This window comes from Larus michahellis, chromosome 1 (assembly GCF_964199755.1).
Source record: "Larus michahellis chromosome 1, bLarMic1.1, whole genome shotgun sequence".
Classification (NCBI taxonomy): domain Eukaryota; kingdom Metazoa; phylum Chordata; class Aves; order Charadriiformes; family Laridae; genus Larus; species Larus michahellis.
The window spans coordinates 212,709,753-212,729,518 of record NC_133896.1 but is presented as its reverse complement, the minus strand read 5'-3'; the positions used below and the strand labels follow the sequence as shown (position 1 = coordinate 212,729,518).

Sequence of the window (19,766 nt, the reverse complement as noted above, 5' to 3'; positions counted from 1 at the left end):
TTCACAAAAACAGCAAAGCAGAATATTCGGTAGCCCAGTGTATAAGATTTTATCTGCATCTTTTATCAACCGGCAAAATTTTTTAGTTCCCAGCTGAATGTTGCAAACATCAGACTACAGGTTCCTTCTTTGCTCTTCTTAGCCTGGAGAAGAGCAGACTGAGAGGGGATCTCATAAACGCTTATAATATCTAAAGGGCGGGTGTCAAGAGGATGGGGTCAGATTCTTCTCAGTGGTGCCCGGTGACAGGACAAGGGGCAACGGGCACAAACTGGAACACGGGATATTCCATCTGAACATAAGGAAAAAATTCCTTACTTTGAGGGTGGCAGAGCCCTGGCACAGGCTGCCCAGAGAGGTGGTGGAGTCTCCGTCTCTGGAGACATTCCAAACCCCCCTGGACGCGTTCCTGTGCAACCTGCTCTGGGTGACCCTGCTCTGGCAGGGGCTTTGGTCTAGATGGTCTCCAGAGATCCTTTTGAGCCCCTACTATTCTATGATTCTTCTTTCTCTGTGGCTTAGCCTGAAGTTCCTTCCCACAGAGAGAAATATTTCTATCTAAAAGCATTTAAATGCAAAAGATTAGCAAACAATTTTAAAATTTCCAGCCAGCTCTAAATGCATGATTGAAGACACTATTGAAGAACATTTTTAGTGTTTCCCTGAAAACATGTTGATAAAGCATAAAGAAGGAAATCACTGAAGAAATGTCAGCCTGACTTTGAGGAAAGTGAAATGATTATCCTTGACTCCAGTGTTGGGACTGTGCTATGAATTGTACAGATTCCTTCGGAGAGTTGTAAATATGAAAATAACTGTCTTTTGCTTTCAGATTACACCTACCGATTAGACAAAGACGGTGCTGTAGGTCTCCCAAAAATTCCAGTCCATCCCATCGGCTGTCGTGCTGCTGAGTCAGTACTGCGGGAAGTGTAGTGGAGACATGAAGAATTTTAAGCAGACTGTTTTTGGAAAGTTATGAGAGTGTTTGAAAAGACGGGGAGACGACTTGCACTGTGCTTCTGTGGCAGCTGGTGAAATATTTGTTTCCCATTAGGTCCTCTGCAGAAGGCAAACACGTTATCTATTACTACCTAGCAGATACCGTTTGTAATGATGCCATATCAGGATCATTTGCAATATATCATCATCAGTCAAGGATACTGACGTTATAAAGTGCCTCTCAGTTTGAATAAAGGCAGAAGTTTTTGAGGTACCCGTCTTGTGAAAATTAAGTCATTCGTTTGTCCGGGGAAATGCTTGCCATGTATGTTTGATAGGACAGTACCTACACTGTCCTCTGGTAGATGAAGGCATATGCTTTCTCTCGTCAGGTGTATTAAGTTGCAGAAATATGAAATGATGCTAGCAAACTAATATACGGACACTGAGGAAACTCTGGAGTATTATAGGAGATTTACTAGACATCTACGTGGAAGCGTGCTTACAAAACATGCAAGTGACGTGACGACAGGCTACCGGCTTGCCAGAGAGCAGCGTTAGGATTCATAATTATCTTAACAAACCAAATAAGTGCTCTGAAAAAACTAAGATGTGATTGAGTTGGGAAGTGTATCATTCCCCTAAAAACGGAGCAGCAATCACTTGTGTCACCCGTAGAGGTACAGAGCAGGACGTGCCAGGGCTGGCAGCAGCACCACGGGTGAGCGTTTGGGGCAGTAAGTGAACTTCACGTTGGGTGTGTGTTCGTGTAGGAATTTTACATCTAAATCACACGAGCAATCATCCTGCTGTTTGATGCCTGTGTCTGAATATTGACTAAAAAAAAATAAATTCTATATCTTGCCTCTCTATGCAGGTTTCCTCTGAAGTATTAAAGCTAGATATTTTTATATGAGGCAGAATTTTACTATATTTGGTGTCTTTGCATACCTGGTGTTCATTGACACTGTTCTAGTGTTTTTCCTGTTTCCTCCCAAGCTTTTATGGACTGAGATATCTCCAAACTGTCTTTTCTTTAAAACTTTATGGTCATCACTGTTATGAGGATAACTGCTCGTAATGATAAAGGTATAGTTTAAAAACCTCTCTTTTTTCCACTGCCGGCTGGTAGTGGTAGAGTAAATTAATATATATTAACACGGTGTAGCTAGATATTTCTCTTCAGTAAGTTGTAAATAACTCTAGAACTTGGCGTTAATAATCATGAATGAGATCTAAATCCTTTAAAAATACTGGGTCCTTGTTTTCACTTTTGTCTTGAGAAATCATAACTTCTAGTTATTCCTGCTATCGTATTTTTATATTAAAAAAATATACCGAGGACAGGCTGAAGTGTTCTGTGGAGTAAAGCTTGACTAAAGTATGCACTTACAGTAAAGGACATACTTTCCTTTACAATAAATACATTTTGCTGAATTAGAACCAGAACATCCAGCGTATTTTTTAATCACAGAATCACAGAATGATAGGGGTTGGAAGGGTCCTCTGAAAATCATCTAGTCCAACCCCCCTGCCAGAGCAGGGTCATCTAGAGCAGGTTGAATATTTTTTTAATATTTCTCATGAGTTCATGTCAGAAATATAAATCCTTTAGAAGAGGTGAATAAGTACGGATGATTGTGATCCACTGAATTACTGAATTTCCAGTTGTGTTAGCTGAGAAAAAAAATCTCACCTTTGACAGTGGAAGAAGAAAAGGTGACTTGGACTGATCATGTTTCTCCAATTTTAGACATCTTTGAAACAAATCAACTCTGTCTATGCTACCAGATCAAACAGTATCCAGGGACAGGCACTGGAAGACAGCTGCCTATGCTGTTAAACCGTTCGAATGGTTCAAGATACTCTCTGCTCATTCGAAAGCAAATCCAGTTCAATGTAGCAGAAGATTCCAGGGACCATTTACAAGAGGTAGATTGTATGCAAAACCTGTGGAGGCTCACAGGATAGCTGTAGGCCACTCCAAGCTGATCTCAATGCCCAGGACTATTCCTCTATGTTAATTTACTAGTATTAAAGTAGCTAAAAAGACAGATTATTCTCATGTGGGAAGTTGTAGTATAAATTGTCTAAGACAAAGACCATCACTGGTGTGCGTGGGACCTAACAAAGCGTGATTCCTGGTTAGAATCATAGAATTGCTGAGGTTGGAAGGGACCTTTAAGATCATCGAGTCCAACCTTTAGCCTACCCTGACAAAAGCCACTTCTAAACCATGTCCCTAAGTGCCCCATCTACCCTTTTTTTAAACACCTCCAGGGATGGTGAATCCACCACCTCCCTGGGCAGCCTATTCCAATGCTTAATAACCCTTTCAGTGAAAAAATGTTTCCTAATATCCAATCTAAACCTCCCCTGACGTAACTTGAACCCGTTTCCTCTCGTCCTATCACTTGTCACCAGGGAGAAGAGGTCAGCCCCCATCTCTCTACAACCTCCCTTCAGGGAGTTGCAGAGAGCGAGAAGGTCTCCCCTCAGCCTCCTCTTCTCCAGGCTAAACAACCCCAGCTCCCTCAGTCGTTCTTCATAAGGTTTGTCCTCCAGACCCCTCACCAGCTTTGTAGCCCTTCTCTGGACACGCTCCAACACCTCAATGTCCCTCTTGTAGCGAGGGGCCCAAAACTGAACGCAGGTTCCTCATTTGTGTTTGGTGCTATTCTAAGATGTCTGTAACTAATAATGATAATTTGTTTTTTCATAATAGTAATATGGGAGGCCACGCACCGCCGCATAGTAGCTGGAAAGGAAATTTGAATGTATCTTATAACGTGGGTCCTGGCTTCACAACAGATTATTCCACCAGGTCAGTTTTGTTTCATAAAGAAATCAAGCTTGGGATCAGAGAAAAACAGGCAGAGCAATAGAATTTGACCAAAGGTAGAGTAGTTGGGGTTAGTTGCATCAGTCCTTTGATTATGACCATTTCCTGGGTTGAAATGCCCTCACTGCAAAGCTTCAGTAGCTGTACATCTTGATTGAATGGATATGACTGAATTGCTTTAGTTTCCAGCTGGTCTTTAACCAGTGACATTTGAAAAGCATCTAACCTTTGACAAACTATTTGATGAGACTGATTATTTTTTTGAGAACTGAATTTGTTGTCTTTTTAAAATTCGCGTAGGTCCAGCTTCTGGTCTTACCTATTGCCTTACATAAAACAGTATTAACCTACAAGTCAAGTTTTCCAGAAAAAAAGCTTTAACTACAATGTCATTTTTATTGCTTCAGATTGTTTTTTTTTTTGTTTTTAAACTGATTTAGTAATTACAGTTTAGGACTAAAGTCCAGGTGTTTCAATATTGTCTGAGCTATTGTCCTGACTTCATATGAACCCTTTGACCTCCCTATGGCTTAGTCATACCACGTGAAAAACTCTTTCTGAAAAATATACAGACAACCCTTGAGGGGGAGTTTTTGCACCTCAAGCTGTGTTGTAGATAAACAAACAAATTCTCTTGATGCAACTCAGGTTGTCTGATTTTCTGCTGCCTGAGCTGCCACGTCAATATTGACTGTGCTGGGGTCAGTTCTAATTTGCACCAACCTCTAGATGATTAGAACTATTTATCTTTCTGACATTAGACGGTTTTCATTTTTCTTTCACTTCTCCAAATTTAAAAACTATCTGCTAGCAAAAAATCTTTGAATTTGGAGTTCCGAGCCTGTTACCCGTATAAATCCTGTTGACATCGATAACAGTACATAGCTTTCAAGGGCTAAATGCCGTTCTCAGTTGCACAAGCATAAATCCAGAAAAAACCACACTGAAATCTTTTCAGATTTACTTTGGTTTAATGGAGGGTAAATCTGGCCAAAGTGCTTTCCTTACAATTTATGTTGTACGCTTCTGAAAGGTGTCAAAATGTTTTCTTATCTAATCTGGTGGGTTTTCTCTTTGGATTTTCTTCCCAATGCACTAGAAAGGTGAAAATGCACATTCATAGCAATAACGAAGTAAGGAGGATTTACAATGTGATTGGTACCATCAGAGGCACAGTGGAACCAGGTAAAGTCATTTGTCTTCAGTGTAACGTGAGTGTCCAGTGACCTCTACACGCACTTCATCGTTACAAGGGAGAAATGGCGAATGCAGTTTTCTCTGAAATATTGCACTACGTGGCCACTGGTTTTGAAATATTTATTGCACCAGCTTTCATATGGTTCAGAGCATGTCAGCAGTTTCACTGTAAATGCTGGTGTTCAATGGGGAGTCATAACCAAGACAGAAATACGTGTCTTCAGGCAAGTGACTTTGCAATTGAAAGAATATTCTTAAGTGGATATTCTTCCCTGCTAACATGGGAATGGATTTTGCATTCCATCTGAAGACATCGTATCCACCACTATTGACTTTTTGTCTGTCTTACAGTCTCTTGTAACCAGGGTGATTTTACAGTCTAAAAAACCCAGACATATAGACATCCTTAGGATGATGGTAACGTCATTTAACTTGTAAGTGCAGCACTTCCCTGTTGCCCGAAACACAACTTTAACCATATTATGGTAGCACAGAGATCTAGTCTGACTTTCACCTTATTCATCACATCTCTATCATGATTTGGACAACTCTTTTTATGATTGGCGATATATATATTCAGAGAAATACTGCATTCAGCACGCCTTAATGTTGTGAGTTGGCATGCTGTACAAATACAATTAGTGGATCAACTTCACCATGAAGCACGCTATTATAAAACATGGAAAGATGCTTCTATCTTTAGAGGACAGCTGCAGTATTTCTAATAACAGAAGTAACATGGAATTTAAGAGGTTTTAAGTTTTATGAGATCAAGTTATTGTGTTTCACAAATTCTTTAGCACTGGCTGAAAATGCAGGAGAATGTCTTTGGAGATTTAAGATGTCTTTTGCCTATCATGTATATTATAAACTGTTAAGCTTTGTTGCCTGATACCTACATGGAAAATTAGAAATTACTTCCAATTAACATCTCTATGGCAGGAAAAAAGTTTTTCTAAGTAAACCTCTATAATTAATTTCCCTAGACAGATACGTCATCCTGGGAGGCCACCGCGACTCATGGGTATTTGGTGGCATTGATCCTCAGAGTGGGGCAGCTGTGGCTCACGAGATCGTGAGGAGCGTTGGAAAACTGAAAAGGAAAGGTAATGTAATGAAAGAATAAAGCACACCAAAATCACTGCTCTCAGCTGTGCCCATTGATTTCTCTGGGATTTAAGCATATGCTTAAAATTAAACACCTGTATCTCTGATCGCTTGAATAAGCACGCTGCTCTGCAGTTGTTAATGAGCTCCAGTTACAACCTTCGTATCTTGTGAGGTACTTCTACTCCAGAGAAAGTACACCTGAAGGAAAACAAAACACAAAATTGGGGATACTGAAATAAACGTGACGTTTAAGTACAATTGATTACTGTGTATTTGAGGCTGGTCAGACTGGATGTTTCAATGTCCCTAGAAAAGCGATACGGTGGTGGACTGATCAAGGCTTCATCAAGGCAACACCGAGAACCTTCTCAGCACTTGACTGCAGTTTGGAGACAGACCCAAGAACATATAAAGGATGTCTGTGGACTGCAGAGAATGAGCTGTGCAAACATAGTAGGAGGTAACGGTTAAAAATACCTCACGCCTAGTTACATTAGAATAAGAACAAATGCCAACTGTCCCAGTTTCTGCTGCTGTCAGTGCAGATGCTGTTCCCCTATCTCACATCCCATGGAAAGAAGCTCTGACATAGCTCACGTACTATGCTAAAGGAGCTTTCTTTGCCTAACCATTACACTTAAAACCTATTGACATTTAGTTTTCTTTCTGTTCCCTCCCACTTATTGGGTATTAGGGGAAACTGCCCTTGGAATGGGAGCAGAAGACGAAAAGGTTCCAGCAGCCTCCAAGAAAACTTGGGGCGGTTACGGAGGCAGGGCAATAGAATCTGTTTCATTTGGCCAGAGTTTAAATCGAATGCAGATTTCACTTCAAGTGAAAGATCTTTGTTTTGAAGGTGATCTGTCAAAGTTACAGGGAATTCCTTAAGTTTTGAAATCCAGCATTTGGGAGACAGGTCAAAGAAATTCAGTAATAGATATGAAAAGATGCCAAACACCTTTCTGTCAAAGTAGACACTGGTATACAACGTCCGCTAAATTGAACAGAGCAAAAACAGTAGAAAAGCTTTCTTTCAACAATTATTTTTCCTTGTTCAGAGTTTTAAATTTTAGAAAATTTTCTTGCCATTAAAGCCGAGAGGGGAAAAAGAATACATTATTTGGCCCAATATTGAAGTAGAAGTGAGATTGCCACAAAATTAGCAAACTGTTATTAGGTTAGATTAGTGAAGACGTTGGTATTAAAGTTCCTTAAACACACCTCTTTCCCCACAGATGGGGATAAAAGATGAGCTGCCCAAAAGTGACATTTGTTTTCATGTTAGTTACCACGTTACAAGCAGTCTTTATTTCTGTAACACCGTTTCCGTGGTCTTTTGTTGCAGGATGGAGGCCAAGGAGAGCAGGGATATTTGCAAGGTGGGATGCAGAGGAATTTGGCCTGTTAGGATCGACAGAGTGGGCTGAGGTAAACCAGGAGCGTCCAAAGAGAAACTTCCACAGTGGCAGATCTTTGAGAAGTCTGTACCAGCAAGCAGCACTTCTTCCCTCCCTCCCTCTCTCTCTCTTCCTTACACACACACACACACTCACACGCTCTCACGAGTTTCCTTTTGAACTACCAAGAATATATGGCTCCTTGCAGTACGCGATGTCTTTCCCTGAGACAGCTGTTACTTCTGTGGATGGGAAAATAGTTCTTAGGAAAAAAAAACAAAAACAAAACGTTCAACAGCATTTTCTTCCTCTTTTTCTTCTCATAGGAAAATGCCAAAGTACTGCAAGCACGAGGAGTGGCCTATATCAATGCAGATTCCTCCATCGAAGCTTTGACTGGTTTTTTACTGGAGTAGTGATGGTATATATAGGTGACTGGGAGGCATTTTGGCTTGGAGATCCACAAAAGCTTCAACGTGATAGTGTTGTTGCATTAGTGTGGGAGTAGATGTGGGGGGAAACCGTGACCCAGAACCATGAAGTATCCTTCAGATATTCCTGGTGCTTCAGGGGGGAAGTCCATTACAGTAGCTACACTATTTGGGAAGTCATGGGGAGGGACAGGAACTGTTGTATCCCTGTCAGCATTTCTGTAGAACTCTTTAGAGTCAGGTTCTCCTCTTATAACCTGCGTAATAAACATAGGGACGTAAGAAAAGCTCTTAAGGTTGCTTCGAAAGCTGGGCTGTAATTCATCTTCACCAATACAAATCACTCACAAGATCCCGGGAGAACTCTTCTACGGGGAGAATCAGCTTGTTCCTTGTAGAGAGTGTAGTTCTCTAGTCACTTTCTTATTAACAAATAATGGCATGAGTCGAACTTGCTTCTTCAAATGAATAGTTTTTCCTTTTTTTCAGGAAACTACACGCTACGAGTGGATTGCGCACCGCTGATGTACGGACTGGTGTATAGTCTTACTAAAGAGGTAATATCGCTTCAAATTTCTAGCCAGCATGTTCAGTGGTCACTTACCGGATGGGGCTCTGTGTATAAAACACAGTGTCAGATGTTTCTTTCTTTCCTGACTGCAGTACCCCTTGGTAAGTCGATAGCAAAGTAACTGGAGCTTTTTCCCAGGGGCGGCAAAGGGATTGCAAGTTTACACCTTTAAATTATTAGTTATTCAGGATTAGGGGATTTTTTCCATTCCTCCTATCAAAGTATTCTTTCTAAGAACAACAGAAGAAAAAAATGCCGTGAGCCAGGTGACAGAAACAAGCACGAACCTGGCTGCCCAGTCCAACTACTGCGGTACCCGTGGCAGTGAGAGACTCCGGCTCCTTTTAGGCAGGGGAAGAAATAAAGCTTGCTGCGGTGTTGTTTTCAGCGTGATGTGACAGGTTCGATCAATGCGCTTTACTGGCTCCGAACACGATGCTGTCACACATGTTTGTGTGGCACACAAAATTAAAAGGGAGGGACTTTTCTCAGGAAATAGCCTCACAGTCCTACGTGTAAGCTGTTCCTTGCTTCGAGGGTGAGTCTTAGAGGCTGGCACTAAAAGGCTTTTTATTTCTGGTTGGGTTTTTTTTTTTCTGTTCATCTGTATTAAAGCATGAAGATTTAATTAGTTTTCTGTGTTTTATATACCTATACATAATGTACATTCAGCTACTGTATATATTCTATGAGTCTACTATATGTGTCTTCATCTGCTGTGTATATTCAGTCATCTGTTTTTTCCAAGGTCGTTAATTTGTTGTCTCTTGGGAGCTGCCATTGCACTGGTACAAAAGTAAAGGAAAGGTAGCAATTCAGTGTAATAATTTGCTGGCAATCGAAAGGCAACAAATAAAATTTAACTCTGTTAAAACTAGGTGCCCAGATAAAGATATTTCTGCCCTCAACCGCCGAAGAGCAGATCACCTGCAGTTCCCGTGGTAACCCGTGCTAAGTGCAGGTATTCAGAACAGTCAGAAAATCAGGTCGGCAAAGTCTCAGTTTGGGCACCAAATGTTGGCCAAATACCAGTATACATGGTTTCGTCACCCATCCCGGAGCTGGGAAGCGGCAACAAAGGCTGAAGAATGCGTGTAATCGCAGCCTGTTGGTGGCTGGTGTCCGACGAGAGCGCTGATCGGGAAGCAGGTCCTGTGTGATCCCACCCAAAGTTAGTCTGTGGCAAAAAACGTCAACGCTGTTCTATGAACAGTTAGCTTAATGACCAAAAACCCCAAATATATTAGTTTGATTTTTTTATTTCTATTGCGGATTCTTAGATAGTAGATCTAGATATTAATAATAGAATAGATATTAACAATCTTTAATAGATTAAAGATAATAAAACCTCAGCCGACCAATAAAACGGAAAGATGAAAAAATACCCACATTGTTCAACCTGCTCCATAGTCTGGAAAATAGGTAGGGTGATAGGAATGAACTTTAGGATGGTTAGGATTTGTATACCTCTGGAGCAGCTAAGATGACACTAACGCCAAGCACTATACACTTTACCCTTCTGAGGTTGCTGCTGCGTCCATGAAAATAATTTTTGTGAACTAAAATGGTAGAAACAGTTTTGAATCAAACTGAGACAAAATTGTTTGAAATTTCCTGCCAAAGTGAAACAAAAAGTTTTGGTTTTGTGAGGTTTTTTTTAATGTTGAGTATTTAAATTAAATGGCTGAAAATCTCACCAAGAAATATCAGAATGTAAGTATTGACTTGAAATGTTTTGATTTCCCCGTGTTTTCTTCCATTGAAAATTACCTATTTTTAGCCAATAAACTCTTCCTCTGGAAAATGCTATGCATTTGAAATGTTACGATGGAAATGCAGGAAGGTTAAGGGACTTAAGACTGTCACTTATTAATTGCCCTAAGTCACAGGCTTTACCTGATTATTGGTAACATTTAAAATTGTACCCTTTGTCTTTTTTTTACAATAAACTTTTTCTAGATACCGAGTCCTGATGAGGGGTTTGAGGGAAAATCTCGTTATGAGAGCTGGTATAAAAAAAATCCATCGAGAGAGTACAAAGATGTCCCCAGGTCAGTGACAAAAGAAAATAAACTATATACCAAAAGTTACTGTAACTTGTAGAGTGTGGGTTTTAAAGAAATATCACTTGAAAAACTGAGCTCCTAAAAGAAATGGTGTGATCCTCAGCTGGTAAAAGTTTCCGAGTTTTATTGACTGCAGCTGATACACTGTTGTACTACAGTTTTGGGAGCCTGCCTTTGTAGCATGAACAGGAAGCTTTATATATGAAAAGTAAAGGGTTTATGTAGTTTATAGAGATGTGGACAAATAAGGGTTGTACGCACAACCCAGCGGCAGGCACACAAGGTGCTAAACGCAGCAGCTTTCCCTTGCGCTGACTTCCACTCTCCTGGAAGGCCTCTGAGTTTGGGCGGCTGGGGAGCACATCAGACAGGTTTTACAACACTGTCCTTCAAAATAACCAGAGTTTTTCTATAGAGGCTCAAAGACTGATTCTATTCCATGGAGCCGTGCCAGCACAGTTGGGTTTTCTCTGAGTTGAGAGCTTCGGATAGTGGAAGTTCTGTAAGAGGAGGGTTGTTGGGTCTTCTCAATGATTAAAGACAGTGAGTTAAATTCTCTTTTTAAGAGTTTGATTTCTCTGCCCCTGAGAATGATGACTCTCCTCCTCCGAGAATGCAATTGATGAGGTGCGTGTAATGTAGGGGTCACAGGCAATTCGTGGTATATTGATAAAACGAGCGTACTAGGGAAAGACTAGTGACTGCGACTGCAGAATAAATAATTACCACAGTACTAGGAAGCAAAATAAAATGATACTTTAAGTATTGTCGCTCAAGGAATTTTCCTCTTTCTTGTTAAAAGAATAAATAAACTGGGTTCTGGCAATGACTTTGGTCTTTTTTCAACGTCTTGGCATTGCTTTAGGCAGAGCACGCTACAGTAAAAATTGGGTAAGTCTGTGTCTTTGTAATTTTATCTCCCCCCTGTAACTGCCTGAATAATATCACCTGTAATTGAGCCATTTAGACTGCCAGCTTTTTGGAGTAGTTCGGTTTAGTATGTCAGAGTGGAGTCCCAGTTCATTAGTAGAACTCCGTGCTATTACAACACAAATATTGAATAAATAGGAATGGTCAACTTGGTGTCAGTCAGACAAAAGGAACTTTGCTCGGGGTAAATGGATGTGCTCAAAATTACCTGTGGTTGATGAAGGCTTATGAGTGGCTTACGATGACTTTTGAATGATTTGTAATAACTTATGAAGCTTTGAATTCAGAATGGTTCGTGTTTTATGGAAAATATGGGTTGACGCTGGAGCATACTGTGAGGTGAGGCTAATTAATTGAGAAATGTTCAAGGAGCAATCTATTCAATGTGGCCTTTTCCTCTGAAGAGGTATATTCAAAGGCATAAACAGAAATGACCGTTGAGATACAAGCAAAGAGAGGAAGGGCAATCTCACTTCTGTTTAGCCAGTTAAAAGTTACGTGTCTGTTCTTAGCTACCTTCTTTAGGCTCTGCACGTGGTCAGTGGAGAGAGGCATCTCCAAATGACCGTTCATCTCATCACAGGTTGATGTCTAAAGAGAGCCACCACTGCGCAGTTCTTCTCATTTGACTGTCCGTAGTGGCTGCATAGGATTAGTGTGACCTGAAACTTAACTCTACAGTGCCTTGAATCCCACAGCAAAGGTTTTCAAGCAAAGCTGAGGTTACAGTTGAGTAATGGTTTTGTTTGGGTTTGTTTGTTTCAGAACGTAGAAAAATATAGCAGCTGTCCGGTTTACCACAGTGTCTATGGAACTTATGGAATTGTGGAGAGGTTTTATGATCCCACTTTCAAGAATCATCTGACAGTAGCTCAGGTACGGGGAGGGCTGGCGTCTGAATTGGCCAACGCCGTTGTGCTTCCTTTTGACTGTAGAGATTATGCATCAGCTGCGAGCAGCTATGCTCACATCATCTATAATTGGTCAAGGAATCACGAAGAGGAACTGGCAACACACAATGTATCCTTTGGTACATACAGGCTTTCATCGCACTCTTCTTCTGTTAATGCTGCCAATGTTCTATCTCAATCATGACCTGGTATTTACCTTGTGCTGTATGAACAGAAAATAAAACAAGAGTCACGCCCTCTAATAATTTGAAATTTGAATATTTTGTCCCTAGCGTGCCTGTCTAGATACTATGCCACTGCCAACGCTTAGAGTCGGATGTTCTTGATCTGTGCATGGTTCACCAGTGTTGGCAACAAAACATCTTTGTCTTGGTCCCTGAAAAAAAAAAAGAGTCACACTGCTTTGCAGCTCACAGCATTGGATAATTCTCTGTCCAACACTGATCATAGGATAATACAGGTTAGAAGGAACCTCAGGAAGTCTCTAGGTGAACCTGCCCAAGGCGGGGTCAGCTCTGAGGTCAGACCAGGTTGCTCAGAGCTTTATGCCATCTGGTCTTGAAAACCTCCAGGGACAGAGACTACAGAACCTCTCTGGACCACAGTCCTTGACTGTTCTCAGGATTAAAACTATTCTCGTGATCTCCAGTCAAAAGTTCTCTTGTTTTGGTTTATGGGCACGTGATGGCAAGTGCAAGCATCATGAGAAGTTTGCCTCGGGGCTTGGTCGCGCAGGAACGGTTCATCCCTATGTAACAATAGGGATCTTGTGCTGGCACGTGAAATATTATTTCATGTTAGAGGGATTCACAATATGCCTCCTGCCTGAGAAGCCTTTATTTTATTGGCAATGTTATATACTATTCGGTTTAGGATTTGGCTGCTTATGACCAATATCGGGTACGTGTGTGGGCATGCACACACACATACACACGTACACTCAGGCTTTCTCAAAAATGTATGTGTGGAGGGACATGCTAATAAAACATAAGTTTGGGGATTTATAAAATCCCAGACCTACCCAAACAGTCTGATTCTGGCGATACATGCTCTAGTTTTTGGTATTTATGTACATTCTTTAGGTAACAAACAATAAGCAATATTCACGAAAGTACTGATTTCTATCGTCTCCAAGGCACGTTTTCACAGAATTACGTACTTTTTAATGTAAGAATATGGGGTCATCTGATCTTTATTCAGTGAGAATTGGCAGATCACGATCACAGGGAAAGATAAAGCTTTAATTTGAAGAATTTGCTTTGTTAAATGTTTTCTTCAGAATTTGAAGTTAAATGCTTCCTTCCTGCTCCCTCCAGATGCTCTGCTTTCAGCTGTGAAGAATTTTACAGAAGTTGCTGCTAGCTTTCATGAGAGACTGCGACAAATAGATATCAATAAGTAAGTTTGACTCTTTTTCTTCTTCCAGTAAAATACTCCCTGTAGTCTTCTGGGCTCAGAGGGCATAGTCTTCCCTTGCATTTCATCCCTGGAATAACCTTGGTGACAAATGACTGTCAGTCATTTGTTTCATAGGTCCTTACGGGTTCTTGTCTTTAAGGATCTGGTTCCTCTAGGAAACAAGGTATAGAAATGTTGAATTAGTGGACATCAGAGACACTGCAGGGCCTGGGAATCTAGCCATGTTAGCTTTGAAAAGTGTCCAAGGTATTTAGTGTCGATTCTTGACAGGTTTTGGTTGAGGAGCAGTGCCAGGATGGTACAGGCGTGTGCCTAGAATGCTGGTTAGCATGAGCAGAGCCAGCTCAGGTGTGTAACTCCTTCCAAGTAGAGACACATCCTAGGATTTTGTCACTGGATTATCATTAAAGAACAAATGTTGACTTGTGGTCTTTGTTTGCCAATGCTCTAGTTTTCAAGATAAACGTAATACTTAACGAAAAAAAACCCAATACACCAATCAAGTACCGTGATTGTTGTTGTAGCAAGCTTTTTGATGAGCTTTCCCAAAAATTCTCTGCACCACCTATGCCAAAAGGTCTAATTCGCACTTGAATTAATTGTTAATTTATTCTTTGTAGGCCATGCCCAGAATGAGAAATTAAATCTCCTTTTATATATGCATATGTGTATGTTACATTTCTTGGGAAGAATATAATTTAGCCATATGCTTACCCTTATGGAAGACTAAGTGAGAATAAAAGCCATCTTTAAAATGGCAGCAAGTTTCAAGATAAATGAGTTCACAAAAATTTCTTCTGTAAAATATGACATTTATGACATATGACACGTATGTGACATTTTCAAAATGGTTTCATTGATGGATGGCCTAAATCTAAGCTTTAATTCAACGAACCAGTTTCAGTTTCCATTTACACCAATGTAAACGTGAAAAAGGTTCCTCGATGGTAGTTACTGCAGGCTTACAGCGATATAAATTTTACCATTTTTTCTTACTGAGTGCCTTTGAAGTGCTACAATAAGTTCCTTCGGATGTAAACTACCAAACCCACGTATATTCAGTATAACCTTTTTCACAGTTCTTGTATTTGTTAAGCATCAGTAGTATGTTCAGAGCTACCCAAAGCACACAGACACAGATGGTTTCTGCTCTAGGGAATTTACAATCTTCCATCAGAAAAACACAATTCTTGGATGATTCAAAAGATGATTCTAACATCACAAGGTTCCTGTTTCTCAGATGTTGTGGTTTTACATAAAAATAAATGATTTTATTGAAGTAATTTGCAGCTGGTTGGCTTTGTGGAAAATAGGTTCTTTAGAAAACTGCGGTACAAAAGCAGAGAATGGTCTGCCTAAGCATCCTAATGAAAACGAGATAAAGGAATAAGGTGCACCATGAGAGAAAATGCCTGGAAGTCTCTCTTCTTTGACACTATTCCTTGGCCTTTAAAAACAGCTTTAAGAGACTTTCAGACTGTCTCACAGTACAGAACAGCATAATTCTGTTATGCTGTTATGCAGGTTATCTGACTTGGGCTGTCTCGTGGCCTACACTTTAAGTTCAACACCTTGGACCTACTGTCCTTCACAAATCCAGACCTGTGTACATCGGGGCACGGGGTGAGAGTGGGCCAAACACTTGTAGCTAACATATTCCTCCGTTTTCTTTTTGTTCTACTTGCTGTCAGATCACTAAATGATCAGTCATGTTTCTAGAAAGGGCTTTTATCGATCCTCTTGGATTACCTGGCAGGCCATTCTATAGGTAAGAAAGGCTTGTTTTTCACTTTCTGCCTTGAGTACCGTACAAGAATTCCTTTAAGATTTACAGGTCTCTAAATGGAATTGTAATGATTTTATTCGATGTGGTAAAAGTAGATTAAACAGGACAAATAAGACTGAAAAGGGAAGACAACATTAGGGAAAACTTCAGTGAAGTACACTATGCAGAATGAGGAAAAGTCTTGTTGGAAGCCTATTGGGATCAGTAAACCTATTCGCACTGATTTCTGTGGGCTTCTAGACGGATCTAAAAGTTTCGCCCTGGACACAGTGCAAGTCATTTCAGTGGTAAAGGATCTTTAGGAAGTTACTACGGTTTGAAAATGAAATAGGGTATAATTGAAGTATCTCCAATTTGATTGATTCTAGCAGAACAGTCATGCTAGCAAATACAGTGTAGAGGGCAGCACTTTCACAGCGGTGAAGCGAATTCGGTACTTCTCTCATCCAGTTCAAGAAGTAAATAATGTTTGAGAGGCAGAACAGTCAAGCCATGTCTAGCTTTTTGGTCCTTCTACCAGTCTGCATAACTCAGAACAGTAATCTTTCCACTGAAAAGTTCCCCTAAAAAATAACTGTAGAAAGAGAAATTACGATGTACAGTCCCTGTATCCCTCGTAGCTTCTGACTAAAAAACTGTTGAGAACAGTTAGAGCATCAGCTTTCCTACCTCAAAGCATGCCTGTATCTGTTGGAGATTGCGTATATCTGTGAGAAAAGAAGCCAGCTTTTTTTTTATCTTTCTATTTCATATAAAATGAGAGAAAGGAAAATACATTAGTCAACTTTATCTCAAGTCTTCTGAGCTATAAAGTTCTGGAATTCACATGAAATAATTTAGCTTGTATTATTTTCTTGCTTCATAGATTGTAGGTACTATTGCTACAATAATCTTATTTATTTACATCTTCAGTGTCAAGAATTTAACAGATGATACAGAAACAGATTAGTTTTATTCAGAAAATAATACGTTTTATTTTCCTGAAGCAGAATATTGTTATTTTTTTTCCCTCAACTTCCCCACAGACATGTCATCTTTGCTCCAAGCAGCCATAACAAGTATGCAGGAGAATCATTCCCAGGGATCTGTGATGCCATGTTTGACATTAAAAACAAAGCTGACCAACGTGAAGCCTGGGAAGAAGTCAAGAGGCAGATTTCCATCGCAGCCTTCACTGTACAGGCAGCAGCAGAAACCCTGAAAGAAGTAGCGTAAATACCAACAACATAATCATCAACGAGGACTACGTACGGCGGTTCGCAGAAGCCTTGAAAATGGAGCATTTAAAAACACTACGCAGGTTGTTACAAAGAACACAAAATCCAAAAAATCTTTTTCTTTGCAAACAATCTGCCCAAGGGGTATGCGTTTGGCAATGTTAACACGGTAATGTACTCCATTCGGAGAGATCAGGCTTCGAATAACTTCTGAAGTGAGAGTGCAAAAGTTTCATGTTTTCTCTCAGCTTCATATTTTAAGAATTGCTAACTACTGGATTTATTTTCAGAATTTTTCTAGCTCAATTATTATGGCACTACTCATAGTGCATGAGGAAACTAGAAGTCATTTCACGTTTCTATCAGTTTCTAATTTTGTTGTTGACTCTTTGTTATTTACCTTGGAGTTGTGTAATTATAGATAGCCCGTTCAGCTCTCCTTTTACGCAAAGAATCACGTATGAAGATGGGAAAACTGTCACATTCTGTGTGAGAGATGTATAATGATCGTAACAAGTTTTGGGCAGCCAGCCCAGAATACTCATCCATGACATTCTTCTCGTCACATGCTGAGTCTTGCAGCTGTTTGCAAATAAAATTAAGCAAGACGCCTTCTAGTCACGGTGGTAAAAACAAGGCGATACATCTTGTCAGACATATAATCATCTCACAAATCATGTCTTTCGAGATGAAGACCTGCGTTTATTCTTTTACCCAAAATCTACCCTTGCTATACCTTGTCCATATGAAGCTATTTTTAATACGAAGACAATGAGAAGAAAAGAAAATTCGTCATGTCCTTAGTTTGAAAGGATACCAAATTATTACCATCTTAGTAGGGTCTATATTTCTGATGTGGGTGTGCAGCTTACTCTTATGACAGTCTGCTCAAAAGACTGCAATGGGACAACCGAGGTCAGACAGAGAAGAATCAAAAAATCAGATCTCTTCATCTGCCGCTAGAGGATTCCTAACCTCTTGCACAGCAAATATTTTGGGTAATTTGAATCTGTCATTTCAACTGAGGCCTCCACCATGTCTTAGAAGACCATCCCATGATCTGATGGATTTCAATGTCATGGTAGATTCTTTTCTTTTCCATAAAACCTCATTTGTTGATAAATATTTATACTCTTCACGTTAAAACCCTTTAGGCAAGTTACTAATTAAGTCATTATTTTACTTAACTGTTGATCATTCTCATAAAATAAGCCAGTTTTCTAGATAATGGGAAGTGCTCTTACACCCACACTTATTGCTCAGTTATTTTCACATTTTTGTGAAAGCGATTGGAGTAAAACCATGGAGACATGTCTTCACCCAAATGTAGTTGTGCTGGTGGGAGACATTGCCATTGTCTCTGGCTGCCCCACTGCTCCTTTTGCCAACGGAGAATCCGCCTCTGAAAAAATTGGTCGGGTTAGTTTAGATCATCGGTTTAGATCATCAGCTAACCTAGAGGATTTTGTCTGCAGCAATCAAGGGAATGATAACACAAATCTGCCCTGCAGAGGGGGGCAGCGGTAAACAGCTTCTGTTGACCAGGTGGATACAAAAAGAATATTTTTCTATTGCTGATGAGGAAGTATCCAGAACTGAAGCACCAATCTGCAAAAGTGTTGAGATCTTTCCCTAAATGACGTGTAAGCGTCCTCAGCGACTTTTTCTCTCAGCCCAGAAGACATAATTTTTTACTCTCTGGCCTAACCATAGCATTGTTTCCTTTAAGTTTATTTAGGGCCCTTTTTTGGCAATAGCTGGCAGATAATGCACAATGCCAGGATCCAGCATCTTACAAAATGTAGAGAGGGTTACATTCTTAAACCACAGCAACACCCATTTGAAAAAAAAATCAGTGGGCTGTCCCCTAACCACTGCAGGGAATAGCGTATAGGGACAGAAGTTCTCTCTCTCCTATTGAGTCTGTTCTCCTGTGCACAAAAAATTCAAGGCTAACTGGTCCAGAGAGAGGAAGCACCCATAACTTTGGCTGTAACACCATGGTTTACCTGATGTTTTGGTAAGGTGGGATTCAAATTGTCCGGTGACTTTTCCCAGATTTGGGTCTGCGTTTCGACCCATCTTTGTTCAGCGCAAACCACAATCCGTAGCAGTTGGATTTTAAAAGCAAATGGAGCTTTGTTTAGTATTTTGAGAGAAGAAGATCCTCAGATGGACTCAGGCCAGCTCTTTCCCCAAGCCCTAATCCAGTCATGCAGCCCCAACTGAGCTGCAGCTCGTGCCTGTCCAACAGCTTCTTCAAGAGCTGATAAGACGTCTTTGTGTCTTTGTCAGGGACTTGCCGAGAGAGAGAAAGACAGACAGCAGGTGACAATAACGACAGCACGATAGGTATTCCCCCGTAAGCTGTCTGCTCTTGTTAGTGTATACCTCAGCCTCCTTCGCTTCTGTGAGGAAGGAAGCACAGGTGCCTAGTTCTGCAAGCCCGAAGTTAGACACGGCAGCATCTAGCGTTTAGACGCATTGTGGCTCATTAGAGAAGTTCTTCAGCAGTTTTTAAATTTGAAATAAAGATGCTCTTGAAGCATCAATAACTTCTATGAAATTTCTGATGAGAACATTCTTCTCCCTAAATCATTTCTTATAGCCAGACTTCTATGGAGTCTAGATATAGCCGCTGCAGCCTTCAGTTCCTCAAATTCCAGGCAGGAGTGGCTGGCGTCACTCCTGGACAGCAAAGGGCAAAGCCTGTGTAGCTGATTTCTGAAGCTACACGATTTGTACTCAGCTGCCCAAGCCATATGTCAAAATACCTGCACGGATGCTTATGCAACTGCCGATTTCCTATATGTGTCACTAGGATTATGAGTTCTAAACAAAAAGCAAAAAATTGAAAGGATAGTTGTGTATGCTCTGCAAAATGTCATTTCACGTGACTCGTTTGTTAGTACAAAGAAGCAGGGGTCACATTTCACATTTATGAACA

General features: G+C 40.5%; 1 pseudogene; it reads left to right on the top strand.

The window, feature by feature from the left end:
* LOC141737970 (putative N-acetylated-alpha-linked acidic dipeptidase) overlaps positions 1–16,817 on the top strand; it is a 29,957-nt pseudogene extending 13,140 nt beyond the window's left edge.
* The last annotated feature ends 2,949 nt before the right edge of the window (positions 16,818–19,766 follow it).